At 41.0% G+C, this 13,093-nt stretch overlaps 1 protein-coding gene across 1 annotated transcript in view; it reads right to left on the bottom strand.

Moving 5' to 3' along the window:
* The window catches only part of extl3 (exostosin-like glycosyltransferase 3), a 30,787-nt gene extending 19,105 nt beyond the window's left edge, over positions 1-11,682 (bottom strand). The window contains exon 1 of the mRNA XM_062437580.1: positions 11,542-11,682. The gene's annotated coding sequence lies outside the window, so the exon portion shown is untranslated. The remainder of the gene's footprint in view (positions 1-11,541) is intronic.
* Between the last annotated feature and the right edge of the window lie 1,411 nt (positions 11,683-13,093).

Below are 13,093 nucleotides of genomic sequence, written 5' to 3'. Positions count from 1 at the left end.
TCAGATATTAAGTTAAAATAGCTGAAACTGCCATAATATATTCCTATAGGATTGTTACATTATCCAATAAAGTTAAAAGTTTCTATGTTGAGTAAAAAGAGAAGAAATGGAAATACACAATGGCTCTTTGTCGTAGGGGTAAGGTCTTTTTGGGAATCTCACAAGATTCAGATTCAGAATAGATACTTAATTGAATGAATAGAAAAGGGGGCTGCATTTTTACTCTCTGACTCCAATACAGAGTGTGTCAAAGCATTCACTGGTGTCCTTACTCCTCTGAAATCCAATATGAAACACAACCAGCAGTTAAAAGAACTGATCTTGATGAAGGTCACTGCTACCAGAGAAAAGTGTGTGAAAGTATGCAGCTTTTTTACATTTTAACAAGTTCACTACACTCATTTGGAAGCATCTTACAGTCTTGTGGCTGTATGAGAGTAACACAATGACAGTGTAATTTACTGACCAGCGTGTCTGGTTAAATGTGTTTTGTATAAACAGACGTTGGGTGTGTTCGCTCTGGAGTCTCCAGCAGTGAGAGAGAGAGCAGAGAGGAAGAGGGGGAAAAAAAGAAGAAGTTAATAGAAAAGAAAATTAAATCTGGAGAAATAAGTCAAAGTATAATTTGCAATTATCTAATTTGTGATCACAAACATTATGCCGCCATCATATTTCTGTGCACACACGTGTCGCAGTTTGCTTTCTGATATGGCAAATAAATTAGCTGACCCAGCTTTCTTGATTAGTCTACAAAGTCGATGCTGGGGAGCTTCCTGAATTAATCAGCGATCCTGGAGCAGACGCTGATGACTGATCAGAGAGGAACCTACGTGAACATGTAGTTACAGATAATATCAGTGACATTTAGCTTCAGGAGGGAGAAAGAATCATCTGGAATCTACAAAAAAAATGCTCAAGGAACATTTATGGTCACTTGTTGAGAGGTCAAAAAGGTGTCATTTTCAAACTGTGGCGTGTTTGAACTTAACTTGTCCAGTCTTGTTTCTTTGCAGAGTGTAAAAACATTTGAAATAGCAACAGCTTCTTTTCAAAGGGTTTAAAAAGCTCCGTTTGTACCTTTAGACCTTTTTTCTGACTGACACATTTCCAGCTGGTTGTGTAAAATCAGAACCTCAGATCTGATCAGTGATGAGCAGCACTGACTGATAACAGCTTATCGACAGATTCAATATTCTGGGAATTCTAGATGCAAGTCTATCTGATGTGGAAACTAACACATTTTTGGCAACCAAAGTTCAAACAAGCTTCTCTCCTACCACCTAACACGTCCTGTAACACGGCGTGTCACCGACTACATCGCCCCGTCCTGTTTTCAGAGGTTTTTGTGCTTGAATGCCTGCAGTTGGTATTTGACCCATTCATTCCCAAAAAAATCTAATTACAGGCTGCCACATGGTACTCATTTAACCATTTGTGAGAGCGTAATTACTTTAGGCAGAGATGAAACAGGAAAAGAGGAATCTGAGGGTACAAGAAAGCTACAGACACGCCTGTCATGCACCGTCCACCCCCAGACAATCAACTAAAAAACTCCGTCTGGAACAGAAAACCAGCTTCACTCTTAACATTTCTATACAGTATATAAACCATTTTATCTCACTCATTCGCTTAAATGCCTTGAAATTCTTTTTAGATAACCGTTTCATATGTTTAGCTGTTAGCATGCCTGATATTTCAAGGTTTTTCTCCACAGTGGTACTCAATTTGTAGCTACTTTCTTCCACAGTTCCCCACTTAGGTTGCTTGTTTCTTTACAAAGTGAAACATGTGGCGATGATAAGCCTCATGAATCATTAATCATTCCCCTTCTACAGCTAAATATATTAGTTTCCTCCTTCTGAATGTCAGGGTAGCATTTACAGCTTAATATTTCTAATGTAATGTTAGTCTAAATTAGAAGTTGTGTGGCTTTTTCCAACTAGGTGCACATCAGATAAGTCTCGCCACAGCTAAACAGAGTTACATTTAAGTCTATTCCTGCCATTAATCAAGAGCTTGGGACATTTCACGCGCCGAATGTCACAGTTTGGAAGGGCAGGGCTGACCTTAATGAGCGGCCTGGGCTGTAATCGCACTCTATCTGGAGCAAAGAGAATCCAGCAGTCACAACTGTGAGCGCTTCCAACAATTTTGTCCGAGACGGGGAAGAGGAACAGAGAGGGGTGGGGGTGGCGGAGGAGGAGAAGAATGAAGAGTCTTTTTGTGTTACAGAGTGGACGCTCGCTGCAGTGATTTAATACGTGTCAAGTTCCCGGCAGCAGAGCCGCTCATGTGTCAAAACAAAACCTCTTTTTTTTCCTTTTTTCCCCCCCACCTCTCTCTCTCTCTCTCTCTCTCTCTCTCTCTCTCTCTCTCTCTCTCTCTCTCTATCTATCACTGTAGAGACGTCGAAGCTGAAGGCACAAGTGTCCGCTAGATCCTGACTTTTTAGTGTGGGGAGTACAAAATGAGAGGAATACATGTGAGGTGGAAAATCAAGGATGTCACATGTCTCTTTATTATATATATATATATATAAGGGCATATATGTATTTAGTCATTAATTCACCTTTATTCACAGGTGAAAGTAAGTGAGTGTGATCTGGCACAATGTTGCAACGCTACACTTTTTTGGTGGGGCATTTAAATCTGCTTAAATTTGAAGTGTTATTTAGTTACTTACATTTTCTTAGCAGATTGTCATTTGTAGCCTTTGCAGTCCTAAATGTCAAATGTCTAAAGAATTACGACTTTTTGGCTCAAAATACATTCAAAATAGTCAGTGATGTCATGTTGTACTCTAGAAAAATAAAATATGTAGAGGCAGGTGTGGAGGGCGGTGGGAGGAGGAGTAGCATCACCCAGAATTTACATCCACTTTCACTACTAACATTAAATTACTTTCTCAGTGTTGTCTCAAGGCCAAAACAATCCTTTTTACGATGAACGCCGGGGACACAGAGTTATTTAAAGCTTGAGCTTCTGAACTGCTTTCATGTCACCGACCCCCAACTATGAACACATTAGGCCAGCGGGGACAGATAACTTTATTCTAGGGTTCCCCCTGTGGTGGAGAACAACTGTCTAACATGTGAGAGAGGCTGGCAGCGGCGGTGACGATGAAGCCTTTGGTGACAACGGCTGCTGTCGCCTGTGATCACGCACAGTTTGGGATTTCTTATTGAGAAAAATGCCAAAATAAACAGATGTGTGTCTGGCCTGTCAAACGCTGGTGTAAAAGGTAGCATTAATGAGGTTCTACTCATGTGTAAAGGCAGGTATTGTGTGTATTGGCTTATTGGAACACACATCTGGATCATCAATAACATTAAAAGTGACACCTGTGCTTATTTTGGAACGCCTATTCAAAAAGGTCTACTGTGAAAAAAGGCTTATATTACACAGAAACCTGCAGGTCAAGATCTGCAACTTTCCCTTCTCTCCTCCTGACTCTCACAGTACAGTGTGACCTCCACCTCTACATGACACGGGGGAAAAATTAAGTTACAGCGCCTTTCTCCTCTGTCTGCCCTCGAAAAAACAACTTGCCAACAGCTGTGCATTCACAATAGTCGGCGAACGCGATAAATATTTGCTTTGACGACTGAATCTAATAGTGAGGTCTCTGCCAATTCCCCTCTCCCAGCATCAACACCAGCTCTGTGCCAGCCCCGCAATATCAACATTTTGGCTAAATCCATAAATAGGCCTAGTTTGTAAGCCATGATAATCACATAGAAAAATAGCCGATGTCTGGCTACAGCTCAAAAGTGATTTAAATCCACCGGGTACTGTCCTCGTTCCATAAAAAAAAAGAAAGAAGAAGACTTGTTTAAACATATATCACTTTGATGCTGTTTTGCATAAATATCTTAAAAGGCATTTCCTTTCGGGATGTGAAGCTCTTTCCTTCATATAAAAGACTGACTGGCTGTGAGTTTAAAGCGAACACTAACTGGCTCTGTATGAAACATAGTTAATACTTTAAGTCTGTAAACACAGGTGTCACATCCACAGAATGATGTCAATGATCGGTATGGCTCCAGAACAGACCTTTTCCATTACAAAAAAGTACCTACTCAACGTGGACGGGGACACATAAACAATGGAGGACATTGAGGCAGTGGTGTACTTGCTGCTGTATGTGGCTTTTTGTCACACACAAAGCAAGAATATTGAGCCATATGGCTGCAACGCTGCTGCCGGTATTTAAAAAAGCCGGGTTTGATTCTTGTGTGGGACGGCTCATGACTCTTCCAGCGACAACTCTTCTGACCAATCAGCGGCCAGCAGTGTGTCGACGTAACATTATAGTACCGGCATGGCTCGCTTGGAACCTCACCAGAGCAGGTACTAAAAAAGTACCAGGTACCAGGTACTTTCCCTAGTGGAAACGCAAAAAGAACCGAGGCGAGTCGAGGCGAGTCGTGCTGGAACTGTGTAGTGGAAAAGCGCCATTAGTTGAGATAAAAATGGCATTTTAGGTTCTATCTTGAGCTTTGGGAGACATTTTTCATCATTTTTTGAAGTTTTAAAGATCAATCAACTAATGGAGAAAATAACGAACCCATCCTCCTTTAGCTGCAGCCCTAATTAAGAAATCAGCTAAATTGTTTCAAATTATTTTCCTGTCCATCTACGAATCAATTTACTTAAGCTCTCCTGTCATCTATTTCATTTATACAATCCTTTTCCTCCTTTAGTCATACGTAATCCAGCGCAGCAGCGTTCCCCTGCACATATTAGACAGAGGAGACAGTTAATGGGTAATGCAGCAAAATTAACACACGAGCCCTGAAATCCTGCCCTCCTAACAAATAAATCCTCTTGTTATCTTGCCATGGCAGTGGCAGCAGCCGCGCTCGCTGTGTCCTCCAGAGAGCTTTTCCACTCTCCTCTCTCCCCTCCCTCCTCCTGCGCCGGGGCTGGCGTAGACCATAACAGATTGACTCAGCCTGACAACAGCTGCCAGAACCCTGAAGCCCCCCGTCCTCCAGACACTGATGGATTGTGGGAGGAGAGCCAGGGTGATTAGCCCATTGACATGTTGGGAGAATTATTGCGGTGTACCGTCCCAAAAGAGATTGCACCTGAGTGTCAATGTGGGCATTCATACTACCTTAACTCATGTTGTTAATGCCCCGTTGGACCTTAAGAACGTACAGGCCTTTAACTCGGTGTGTCGATAACAACAAGTGGCAGAATTGTGCAAGGCCATTGATCCATCTCTGTTGACTTAAACTGGAAGCCGCACTCATATATATATATATATATATATATATATATATATATATATATGACACTGTAGTCTGTCCTGATGATGAAAAATGCACTCTCACCACAGGACAAAGTGTTTGTTTTCAACCACTTTGGTCACACATTTACCTTCATTGTTTGACAGTGACACTGACTAAAGTCCACGGCCGGGGAGCGAATGGGGCTTCTAAATGAGGAAATACTGCTTCTTGGAAAATGAATTAGCTGAGAAATCTTACAGCTTGACTAGCGGACTGCTGCTGTTTGCTTACTCTGCCAAAAGAAAAACTAGTCCTGCAATCTCTCTCCTTCTCTCTGTTCCCAGCATTTCTCCTCTCGCGCATACACGCCGCTGCATCTGTTCTTGTCAGAAATTTTTATTCATGCCATTTATCTCTCTTGCCTACTACAAAAAAAATGAAGGAAAAAAAAAATACAGAACAAGCTGTCCTAGGTTAATGTAGCTTAACTTTTCCTGCCTCTTAAAGCAGATGTTCATTACAAAAAAAGGAGCTCACCGCGTACCGGGAAACGCTCAGCTATTCGAGGACGGCTTAAACCTCTGCATTTTTTTTGGGACGAGAGCAGGACAGTTTGACGGGATGCGATTGGAGAGGTGATTTATTCAGACCCAAGTACACTGGGTACACTGGGTTTTCCCCAAGCAGTTTAAAGACTGGAGGTGCAGCACTTAAACTGAATGAACAGGAGGGAAAAACTACACTGAGTCTCTACTGCGTTTTGGTGTCATGGTGTCCCCTGCTCCCTCTCTCTCTCTGTGTGTGTGTGTGTGCGTGTGTGTGTGTGTGTGTCGCCCTCGTTGAAACCCCGACAGAGAATGATGGACATAGTGAAACCAGGTGAAGCTAAAGGTTACCTTTTACTCTAGTTGACGACCCCCCAATGTGCAGCTTTGCAAAATAAAAAGGCCGGTAACAGTGACTGATCAAAGCACCTGTTCAACAAGCATAAACATGAAAAAAAGGGGATATTTTGATCTGATTCACCCACAGTCTGCTGGCATGCTTTACACAAGCTAATAGCGAACAGTTATGAACAAGCTAAAGCCTGCTGCCTCACATCCAGCAGCAGAGAGAGGAGGATAGAGGACAGGATGAATGACTGATACCGATAGATGAAATATTGTTTATTCTATTTACTGACATTTTAGAGTTGTTTCCAGTGAGATATTATTAATATTTTCACATATTTGAGATCATTATCATTGCAATATTTATAAAAGAGCCCAGGTTGAAGTTTTCACAGCACACTCAGACATCAGCATGAAGAAATATAAACAGATACACGAGCGCTATTGCCTGAAGTAAACCTTCACATTTTTGTGAGTAACCGCCCTGTGTGTCATAAAAAATAAAAATAAAAAGCAGCACAAAAAAATACAAACTGCGATTTGCTTATCCTCCCCTTGGCGATTAATGCCCATGTAGGCCTCACTGTTTGACATCACAGCCAAAACTCACGCTCTTACTCAGGCCTGTGATTTCTTTATCAGACTCAAATCAGAAATCGGGGGCCGCAGCGAGCAAGCATACTTAGGTGCTCTGACTGTACCTCACTATACAGCTGGTTTTCTTACAGATATTTGCACATTAGTTTTTAAACAAGCAACAAAAACAGACAGGTCAACACTACTTTTATTTAGGTATATACTGGCAACCTTTAACAGCAGATGATAGATGGAATGAGTGTGTGTACCTTGATTGTATTTAGCTTAAAAAGGTTTTTTTCTGACCTCTAGTAGCGCTGTGGAGCAGTTTTTTTAATAAGTGGTTCCCCCTTTTTTCCCACACTATTCCACTCATCTACAGGTGGCTTTAAAGCACCGATATATGCTGTGAAGAAGAAGGCTGCAAGCTAGTAAACAAACATGAATGTAAACAATGCAGGACTTAAAATAGTACAAAGAAAATCAAGCTTTGCAAATGTTTTATGGAGGAAGAAACGGCTTTGTTAAAAACCTTGAGGCGAGTAATGCTTAATGAAAGCATCACTTTTTGTTTGTTTACAACAACACTCCACAGAGACCCTTTAAAGTTGCCACTCCTCCAATAGACCTTTTTCACAGAGGACTTTGGGACGATGTCACTAGCATGCGCCACTGAGATAATTAGAAAGAAGAAGAGCATCATTAATTTTTATTAGTATCACCTGTGCTCTTCCTGCTACTAACAGTCAAGATGTCTTTAAAATGTGAGACTGTATTCTGTATATGAGTCGTAGGCCTAGCGCATCCTTTGTGGTGTTTTCTCAGATGATGACTCAGATCTCAAGAGTAAACTAGACCGATAACAGGTAACATTAATAATGACTGCACTTCATATAAGTGGCTCAGTAATAGGGATGGGAACTGTGAAGATTTTTGAGGTGAAACAGACTGAGCGCCGAGCTGATTTCTTCTTTATTTCTATTCTCTTTCCTTTTTCCCCCCCTGTGAGTTGGTATAAGTTGTTTCATACTGCAGTTGTGTGTTGGTCAGCCGGTCCCATATTACTGCTGAACGCTGCTTTGCTAACGTTACCCTGAGTGACGGAATGGTAATTATTTACTCATTAAATCAAAAAAATAATAGAGACCCCTGGCTTTTTTGAAGATGAATTATAAGATAGCTGAAGATTACTGTAGACTGTCTGGAGGCCGCACCGCCCGCGCTGTTGACTTCCACTTCAACATCACATTCCTGAGCATCGATGAGAAGCGTGGATAACATCGGAGGCATACGATTCCAATGGATTGGATGAGTAGAACCGGTTCTCGTTCCCATCCCTACTCAGTAAACCGTGCCACTGAGTCCAGGACTCTGGATTACAGCCATTGGTGATATTACTTACATGTGTGCTTTTTCCTGCCATGATGTCATGTGAAAAGGTCTATTTTTTCCCTTAAGTCAGAACAGCACACACATTTTAAGATAATATCACACAGGAGCAAGAACTTCTTCCAGTGACATGACTTTGTTCACTGCCAGATGTTCAGACTGTGCACTCCGTCTTTTTTGTGTTATTACTCCTGAAAAAGTAGACCCAACGAGTGGCGTATCAACTCTATTAATGATGTAAACTGCTACATTTTCCAGGTATGACAACAGCATTGTCTATATGGAGCTATTTTCTTATTCCCAATTGTCCAGCCAAAATATTCTAACCAAGCTAATTATGCAACTACAACAAGGGCCTCTACACATATAAAAAATCAGAACATTGCGACATCAGGCAGGTCTCCAAGTTTTTAATGAGGGCACATTAACAATTACAAAATCATCATTGTCAGAAAGTGCTGATGTTGCCATTACTCTGCATTGTGACAGCTGCTGAGTGCTCTGAGACCGCATGAAAAAAATCGTTCAATGACTGTGTGGCAATCACAACTTTATGAGATGAAGATCAATATGCCTTTCCACAGAGGAGCATGCACTGCCCCGTTCAGTCCATATTAATGAACACTGTGGTCCAATAAAAGCATAACTGGGGGGAGGAGGGGGATGGGGTCAAAATCATACAAACAGCTGCTTGGTAATTTTTTCTTGTATTAACTAGATGGCTGAAGATAAAAATCCATATCAGCATCTTAAATCTAGACAGATCTTTATTGATATTTGTTCTAACAGAGTTTGTGTTTCATCATAATGAGCTTTTTACAAACTGCTGCTGTTTATATCTCAGCCCGGAAAATATGTTTCAGAGATAGAAGAATGCCTCTAAATAACAAGACTTATAGTGTGTTTACCTCAAATATGAAGTGTAATTTTCGCAGAGCGGGATTACATGCGAGTCAATGCAAAGATACAAATAGGCGTGAATTCACGTCAGTCTACGAAGATGAATCTAAGTTCATTTTGTTGTCGTCTGGAAAATGGGGGAGTTTTGTGACACGAGTTGATGCATTTAATCACAGCAAAACAAGCTGGAAAGATCTTATAATGCAGTGCTTACAGGTAAGTGTCGGTATGACTGTTGTTAGCAGGAAGACTGAGCCTTCAACTCAGGTGGTTCTCCTGAATTGCTGAATTACAATCGCATACATTAATGGTTCTACATTAAAGCTGTTTCCACAACCACAACAACTGTCCTGTCAGGTCAGTTAACCATTCAATGACATTCAGTCAAAGGGATGTGCCATCCAGACAGGATATACCTGTGGTTCCTCACTCTAAGCTCCTCCAGCAGCCTCCTCTGTCCTCGTCTCCTTGAGGTGCATTTAAAGGGATTGGAAGATCCTTGATGATGGCGGAAGGAAATCGGTTTCCGGGTCACGGCCAGAGAAGAGAGGACGCAAGGACAGCTGGCTGAATCAATGCAGTTCACGAATGGTCAGTATCATGAACACAAATTGCACAAATTTGTCCAAAACATGCGTTCAAGATAACTAAGTTGATTTATCAGCAAGCACGCACGGCTCAAGCTGCCCTCCCGTTGTCCCGGGGAGGATGCAACGTTAAATTCATTTTGGGATGAATATGGGACGAGAGTTGAACTGAATAAAAAGGACAACCAGGACACTGCGTACAGAACATGCTCCACAACTTTATTTTCCCATCAAGCTGTGGCTTCAGACTACGTCAATAATCTTTGACGTGTCTTCAACTCATTCACTGTGATTAGTTAAACCATCTTCCTGTCAAGTAAAAATGTTAACAGAAGGGTTTAATTATCGTCTCTGAGGCCCGCTCTAATCATGCATGCTAGCCCTTACAGCCACAAATGAACTGACCACACAGCTCTGGGCCAACAACTCTGGCACGGTAGCTATTAAATGATTAACACTGGGCTTAGAAATCTGAGTGAGGACTGATTTACTGGTAACTGAAACATGTTTTCAAAAACAATGCCCCTGTGGCAGTAACCACAGCGTTCAAACATTGTAGGCCTGGTTTTATTAGTGGATACTGGGGCATATTTCTCATAGTGCACAGGGGCAGCTCTCCTCTTCCTCCTCAGATTCTCAGTGTAGAGGAGACTACTAAACTCCTCTGTCCCATCAGACATTAGCTGATTACCACAATGTGAATTACACAGCATCTGCACTCAGTCGCCAGTTTATTAGGTACACCTACTGAAAACTAATGCAACAGCCCTCAAATCAACCCTGCCTCTGTGAAGGTTATAATATTCATTTACTTGTTAAAACTGTAATGGAGAAGTGCTGTTTCACCAAATCCTGCAGGCTGATTGTGATCTAGATGAACTGTATGACTTTATGCATAAAATGTTTAATCTAGCCTCAAACGGTATTATTGGGATTGCCAACAGAGCCTAATCAATGGTGAGTTTAGACATAAAAGCTGTGATAGCAACTTGTTATCATTACATTTTAAACAGTATTGGAAGGAATCAATACTGCAGGATGAAACGAAACAGTCTCAGGGGTAAAATCAGTGATTGATTGATTGAGTCTCATAACAAGGAAACTATTTTATATTACAGTTATGCCATCATACTCAATGGCAAGGGTACAGCATGACTGAAAGAGCAATATTTCAACCATGTTATTCAGTTTTGAGAAGTAATTAAGTCCTAATCCTTATCTGAACAAGCCAAACACAGCTTCAATTTCCAGTCATTTAAGTTTTATAATTGGATCGTCACTACAGTATCAGGAATAACAGTTTCAATGCATTTAGATGTATAAGATGGCCAAACACTTGTAGGTGTATCAACAAGAAGATTACACTGGATTTCTTAATCAGCATGAATCATTCTTGTATGCATGTTGGCCAGTAAGCAGGTTAACACTAAATTGACAGTTTTTTAAATAGAGTTTGGCGTGACATTATACTCAAGACTCCAAGAGCGGCATGTTGTTGTTTTTTTATTTGGGAGGGGGTGGAAAGGGGGGGGGTGTGAGTCTGATAATCAGACGGGGGCCCAAATATTAAAATACATTAATAACCACAGCAGTTTTGCACAAGCCCTGGCAGTACATGCAGACTACACCGGCTTGGTTGACGTGTGCCTCAGCGGACATCAAAGCAAAACAGTCTCACGACTTGCAGCGGCTCAAAGTCTTCACACAAACTAGCTACCAGCCTTTTTACATTTGGATTAAAAGGTAGAAAACCCCGCAGGAAAAAATACACAACGCGAAAAGAGAGCACATGTGGCCCCTGTGTTAAATGTGGATCAGGGGGTATTGCAGGGGAAAGACACAAGGGGCCATATATCTTATCTGGCCAATTAGCTAGCCTGCTTTAGCCAGCAGTGGCCACAACAAAATGAATTTGCCATCTACTCCACTGGCGGACCAATGTTAGCTTCGGCAGCTACTCACCCAGTGGAAAGAGTCCAGGATGTCCAGAGAAAAACGGAATCACGGCCGCCCGGCAGGTTTGTCAAAGCATTAAAAAACCTCGTTGTGCTGAGATTTGACGACTACAGGGTCCGGACAAGCCTGCGGTGTCGCTGCGTTTTCATCTCGCACCTCTCACAGCACCATTAAAAGCTGCATTGTTGGAGCGACAGCACGCAGCAAAGCATTGTGGGAAACAGTGTTGATTAACTGTGCTATTCAGAAACATTAAAGATTGGTGGAAAGCTCCTCCTGGTGGTCAGTGACAGTACTACAAAGTGACTCATTTAAAGGACAGGTGCACTATTTTCTCTTAAAAATGTCTTAAAACAACTGTCAGGTGTCCATATGAACAGTGAAAGAGTTATTCGCTGTAATAATTGTTATACTGACTCTTAAAAGATCCCCTTCAAATGTTCTTTCAATGTGCACTCACTGGCCTCTTTATTAGGTAGGTACACCTGTGCAATCTAATTCAATCTAATACAACAGCTCTTCATAAAATCTACATTTATGAAGTCTATACATTTTCAGTTTTTGTTGACATGGTCAAACAGGTGATGATTCTACTTTATGTTTATCATTGAGGTCATAGTGGGTGGTGGTGGTGCTGGTGTGTTAGGGCACCATTAACATACATGAAAGGGGAAAATATTAGGAACACCAGTCAATAGAATTCACCCCAGTACACCACCTGGTGGTGGTGTACTGGGGTGAACTTAGTATGACGTTAGTATGATAATAAACATGAAGTATAATTATCAACTTTTTGACAATGTCAACAAAAACTAAAAATGTATGAGCATAAAAAAAGTAGAATTGATGAAAGAGCTGTTGTATTGGATTGAATTAGATTACACAGGTGTAGTGTAAGTGATGAGGGCCAAAATCCACAGTGTGTGTCCACACAGACATTTTGTGCAAAAATGCAAGTTTATCCGAAGCTTAACAAGGCTTCAGCAGTCTGAGTCAGTCATATCAAGTGGACATCTGCCACATTTATAGTCTTTCTAGCATCAAATTCCCTCTTTGTGTTTCCCTGTTGAACTGCAGTGGAAGTATAGTAACAAAAAGAAGGACTTTGGCACTAGCTTTATGTTAGCTTGCAGTTTTGCATTATATGAAAAGAAAAATGCAATAACACTTACAGATGTTATTTCCAGTAACTTTGTACTTATTGTGTTTTTCATTTGTTTTATTTGAGCTCGTCTCTATTACATATTCAGCACCGTATTACAATGCATTTTTCTTTGCTTTCTTGTTAGTATACAATGAACTGCTCATAAAATTAAACATAAACACTACAACAAAGACAATAAACAAAGATACTATAAATGGGAAATATGCACAACCAATTGTTTTTGCAGACATGCTTTGATGAAAAGCATGAAAAACTAATTAATTTTTATCATCATAGGGTTGTGGGAAACAACATCACTAGAACTTGAAGAAACAGCCAATTAAATCTAATACTGAAGTAATAAGATTAAACTGTACATAACACATTCAGCGTGAAATGAGTGGACATTTGATT

This window comes from Scomber scombrus, chromosome 17, assembly GCF_963691925.1.
Source record: "Scomber scombrus chromosome 17, fScoSco1.1, whole genome shotgun sequence".
NCBI classification, from domain to species: domain Eukaryota; kingdom Metazoa; phylum Chordata; class Actinopteri; order Scombriformes; family Scombridae; genus Scomber; species Scomber scombrus.
Note: the sequence above shows the minus strand (reverse complement) of the source record. Positions and strands in the feature narration are given on the sequence as shown.